Raw genomic sequence first — 5,759 nt, forward strand, 5'->3', positions numbered from 1 at the left:
GGCCATATAGTATTATTTTTCACAAAAACTTCAAACACCTGCTATATTTACGACGTAATGTCACCCATTAAAAGTTTTCAATGTTACGATCAATCAATATATCACATAATTATTCAATAGAAATAAAAACATAATTGTACAATACAAATATTTATAGAGAATGGTTGCTTGGGTCAAAATAGTAGGTATAATAAGCAAAAACGTCAATGGCGTTTTGAAATAACGAAATGTGTCACATTAATTATGTGTAACTATGTCCTGTTTGTGAGATAGTATCTCCGACTATCATTCTTGTCATTTTGTATTTATCATCACTCCAGAAATACCCTTAGCCAACAAAATTGATTTTTTCTTTACAGAAATTATACAGTTCTGCTCCTCCTCCTCCTCCTCGTCCTGCTCTTCTACTTTAGACAGAGTTCATCTTCTCCGTCTTCATCTTATTCTCATCTTCACTGTTATGGAATGTAGAGAGAGAAACAATCTGAGACCGACAATCTTCTTAACCTCTCTCCTAACGAAAAAGTTAAACCAAATCTATTTTAGAAACCAAAGGAAGACGAAGAAGTTAGATCAAATCTGTTTTTGAGGTTTCAATTTCGTCGACTTGTTTTCATATCGTTTTTTTTTGTTCGATTATGGATGAAGACCTAGGTTGTTGTATGTTAAAAAGATAACAAAAAATATTTCTAAGAAAATAAGTTTGATTGAGATTCGACATTTAATGAAAGATTTATATATTTTTATTTAAATTTAAAGTAAAAATTAAGGAATTAGTTATGGAATGAGGTAGTTTGGGTTTTATAAATATTTTGACCTAAATAATAATTAAAAGAGTTTGGTTGTAATTATTATTTTAACTGAAATAACTTAAGCGTTATTTCCCTAATGGCCCCCTACTTTGTGACCAGCTTCCCGATTGGCATCCCACTTTACGAGAAATACCATATGGCTCCCTTCCGTTATAACACCGTTACTCTCTCTCCTCCATCTCTTTTTCTTTCTCAGCCATGTCACGCCACATCATCTGTTACGCCACCTCATCACCTTCTCCGGCAGAGGTCACCGGCCAGCCAAATTTCCTGCCGGCGACCTTCAAACTAAAAAAAAAAATTCTCTCTTCCTTTCTCTCTCTCTCTAACACTACTCTGACGAAGGGAGACCTTCGCCGGAGTGGTTTGTTCTTCAATGAAGAGACCAATGTCTGTTCTTCAAGAACATACCACTCCGGCGAAGGTCTCCCTTCGCCGGAGTAGTGTTAGAGAGAGAGAGTGGAAGAGAGAAAAAAAAATTAATTTGAAGGTCGCCGGCCGACGACCTCTGCCGGAGAAGGTGATGAGGTGGCGTAACAGATGATGTGGCGTGACTTGGCAGAGAGAGAAAAAGAGATGGAGGAGAGACAGTAACGGTGTTATAACAAAAGGGGGCCATATGGGTAATTCTCGTAAAGTGGAGGATCAGACGGGAAGCTGGTCACAAAGTAGGGGGCCATTAGGGAAATAACCCATAACTTAAACCCCAAAAACTAAGGAATATAAGATAAAGGTTGAACCATAACCTATTGGCAAGAGAGGGAGTAAACTGAGTTATATATACTTAAATCTATTATATAAAACAGAAGGGAAAACGGTGACTGAGACAAACATCCTTTCTTAATAACGGATATTATATGGAAGCCCTTCTCAAAATTCAAATTATAGTCCTTCTTAGAAATAAAATAACCTATTTCAAGAAAGAAATTACCGTGTCTTTGAAAAAAAATTAACTATTTTTAAACAAAAAGGAAGCAAAAGATATTTCAAGAGTAAAAAAAAGAAATTAAAATCTCTATCAATAAAATAATAACTAATTTAAGAAAATGAAACAAAAGAAAATAATACCAAAAAGTTACGATATCGAGAATATAACAATATTAAATATAGAAAATCGGGTGACACGTTTGGAGAATACAATTGTCTGTGCCTTGGGGCACGGGATATACCCTAGTCTATATAATCAAACAGAAAGGAAAACGATGACTGGGACAAACATCTTTTTTTAATAAATGATATTGTCTAGAAGCCCCTCTCAAAATTTAAAATATAGTCCTTCGTAGAAATAAAGTTACCTATTCAAAAAACAATAGTCGTTTCTTTCTTAGAAATAAAATAACTAATTTAAGAAATAAAGAAACAAAATAAATTTCAAGGGTTAAAAAAAGAAATTGAAATCTATCTCTCTCTCTCAATAGAATAATAATTAATTTAAGAGAAAAGAAACAAAAAAGTAATAAAAATAATAACTAATAAAAATCTCTCTCTCTCAATAAAATATAACAATAAATTTCGTAACATTTGATTGATACAAATGTGCGTGGCTTAGGGCATGGGATATACCCTGGTACATATAAAAGTTTAAAGAGACAATTAAGGAATTGGTTACACAAGGAGGTGGTTTAGGTTTTCTAAATATTCTGACATGAAAAATAGTTACAAATAATGTTAGTGTATTGCTTTTGACTCAAAAAGCATAAACGTCAAACACCAACGAATATAAGATAAAGATTAAACCATTACCTAGAGCCAAAAGAGAGAGTAAGCTGAGTTAAATTATATAGGTTGGGGTGAGAATCGGGCCAGACACGGATGCTCATGGGTACTTCTAGTCCGGCCTCAGACATTTCGGCTATCACAGATCACATATCAATGACCTTAGCATGTGGGACTGGGCCGGATAATTTTCTTACAAATTACTTTAGACTTTAGTTATTTACATTAATTTCGTGTACCCAAAATGAATAATAGTCCTCCACCATTTATTAGTATGGTGGTTAGATACCCACACTGCAACTTTAAGGATCCCGATCCGAATCCAGGAAGTAGAAACTCATGATTTATTGAACTTAATTATAAATACAATAAAGGATGAGTGCTTAGGATAGTCTTTAAAAGTCACCGTGCTCCGTGCTGCTCCTTCTGTCTTTTCGATTAGGTTAGTGAGTTGGGCCTTGGTGGCCCTTTTAATTCAAACATAAGTGCCTATAAATTCTTTTATGTAAGCCCAATGAAAGCTAAGGTGCCCCCTAAATTTGGTGGCCCAAAACGAGGGTTTGCTCGCTTTGGGTCAGTGCCGCCCCTGTATTGCTTAATCAATTAGCTGTTTTTGTTGTACACTTTGTATTATCTCAGTCTAGTCCATGTCATAAAACAAGAAATAAATAATAACATTTACATGACAACAAATGTGGATGCATCCTCCAACAACAAACTTTCTCCTTGTCCATCGATTTCATCATGACCAACCAAAAAAAAAAAACTAACTCTCCAAATGACCAAACATTTGTGGGAAGTTATTTTTATTTTTTCGCCTGATGTACAAATGCTTTTAGGTGAGCATGCAGAAGAGATTCTCCATGCAAGGGTGTGTCATTTAGTATTTATGAGATTCTCCATGCAAGGATTGTGTCATTTACTGTAATATTTATGAGATTCTCCATGCAAGATTGTTCATTTACTACTCATATTTATAAGACTCTCTTCTCCTTCCTAAAAATAATTTCTCGACCAAACTTAAAACAGAGGAGCTAACATATCAAGCAATATTAGTTCAAGCAATGGAGGAAGTTGTTGTAATTGTTGGAGCAGGTCCTTCAGGAATAGCAACTTCAGCATGTCTCAATCTTCTATCTATTCCTAATATAATCTTAGAGAAAGAAGATTGTTATGCTTCCTTGTGGAAGAAAAGATCCTATGACAGATTGAAGCTTCACCTAGCCAAACAATTTTGCCATCTCCCTCATATGCCACATCCTCCCAATACTCCTACCTTCATTCCAAGAGCAAATTTTATCCAATATATAGATCAATACGTATCCAACTTCAATGTGAACCCATTATATAATCGGTCAGTTGAGTCGGCGGAATATGATGATATCCATGGAAAATGGAAAATCAAAGTCAAGAAGACAGATACTGGCGTGGATGAGATATATGTTGCTAAATTCTTAGTAGTGGCTACTGGAGAAAATTGTGATCCATTCAAGCCAATATAAATCTGGTGAAGATTATAATGGGAAGAATGTTTTAGTTGTTGGGTGTGGAAATTCTGGCATGGAGATAGCATACGATCTCTCAAATTATGGTGCATCAACTTCCATTGTTATCAGGAGTCCGGTAAGCTTAAATTTATCTTCATATTTACTAGTTTCGTTTTCTTGGTACAAACTTTACAGAGACCAAGATTAAAAAAGTTGATAAAAACAACTAAACTAAATTAAAACAAAAAATAGACCGAGTTTAAATTTCCTTTTGACCAACTTTGCAAATACACAGCTAAAAGGTAATTTTATCGAAATGTTTGATCAAACTTTCAAACTTAAAATAAAATTTGATATGGATGCAGGTGCATGTTGTAAACAAGGAGATGATATACCTCGGTATGCTTCTTTCAAATATGGGAGTTCCTATTGGACTAATGGATACTATAGTTGCTACACTTGCTAGATTCAGATACGGCAATTTAACCAAGTATGGCATCCGTAGGCCTACGGAAGGTCCATTTACCCAGAAAACCACAATAGGCAAAGCTCCCGTTATTGATGTTGGCACGGTTGAAAAGATAAAAAGTGGGGTCATCAAGGTAACTATAATTTCCGTCGCTATAATTTAGTACATTTTATACAAATAGGCAAATTAGTTAAGATTTTTGCTCAATCTGGCCATAAATAAAGTACTAATCAATAGTTTAAATAAATCATCAAATTTGATGATGTACACGCCTATAGAGCTACCCTTATGCATTCTCGAAGTAATTGACCGATGTATCAAGATCTTATATGTTTACGAACTTATGATGCATTAATATGTGTTCACAGGTACTACCTGAGATATTGGAGGTTAAAGATAATAATGTGACCTTTCAAAATGGACAATTGCATAAATTCGATGTCATTGTCTTCGCAACTGGTTATCGTGCTTCAAATGCTTGGGTTGAGGTAAGCGATTCTAGTTTCTACTGGTCACTTTAGTCACCCGATCCCTTTGACTCCAATAATACTAAGAAGCCCCTTCGATGTCACCCATTTTGTGCTTGGAATGAACTTGCCAAGATAACACAACTTAGACACCAGATCCCTTTGACTCCAATAATACTAAGAAGTGATGTTATTGTAATTTGGTTGATAAATTGAGTAAAATGTAGCTCATTTGTTAAATATGTGCAGGATAATGGGTATTTGCTAAATAATGATGGGATGCCGAAGAACAAATATCCTACTCACTGGAAAGGGGAAAATGGGATATATTGTGCTGGGTTTTCCCGGAGAGGTTTAGCTGGAGTTTCCATGGATGCTCAAGCCATAGCACATGACATCAAGTCTGTCATTTCTAGTGAAAAGATATCTGGTCTATCGTTGAAGCAGATATTGTGACAGTATAGCATTGGTCAGAATAAAATATTGGTTCCACACCTTTAACTCTCCAAGAGAGTTTTTGTTGTAAATTGGTATTTAGAATATTTATCCTTTGGATAATTGTAAACATAATTGTTTGAATGAAAAATTTAGTTGGGTAATACATCTTGTAATTTTCTAATGAAAAGATATTCTTTGACTACGTTTTGAGCAATCTAAATTTGTTGAATTGAAATATCGGTTCATTTTAATTTGCCCCCAACCAATAACCAATGAAAAAATTTGGCGTATACAATTGTCTAATATTTAAGTTTAGCTTCCAAGACTATGATTCGTTAGTCAAATTTAATAGAGCTTATCTAGCTGCGCG

General features: G+C 34.7%; 1 pseudogene; it reads left to right on the forward strand.

Annotated features, from left to right (window-relative positions):
• Positions 1–3,366: 3,366 nt before the first annotated feature.
• On the forward strand, positions 3,367–5,418 carry LOC147537789 (putative indole-3-pyruvate monooxygenase YUCCA10; annotated as a pseudogene).
• The last annotated feature ends 341 nt before the right edge of the window (positions 5,419–5,759 follow it).

The sequence above is a fragment of the Eschscholzia californica genome, unplaced genomic scaffold (assembly GCF_041429995.1).
Source record: "Eschscholzia californica isolate CP2 unplaced genomic scaffold, dmEscCali1.0.p SCAF_5, whole genome shotgun sequence".
NCBI classification, from domain to species: domain Eukaryota; kingdom Viridiplantae; phylum Streptophyta; class Magnoliopsida; order Ranunculales; family Papaveraceae; genus Eschscholzia; species Eschscholzia californica.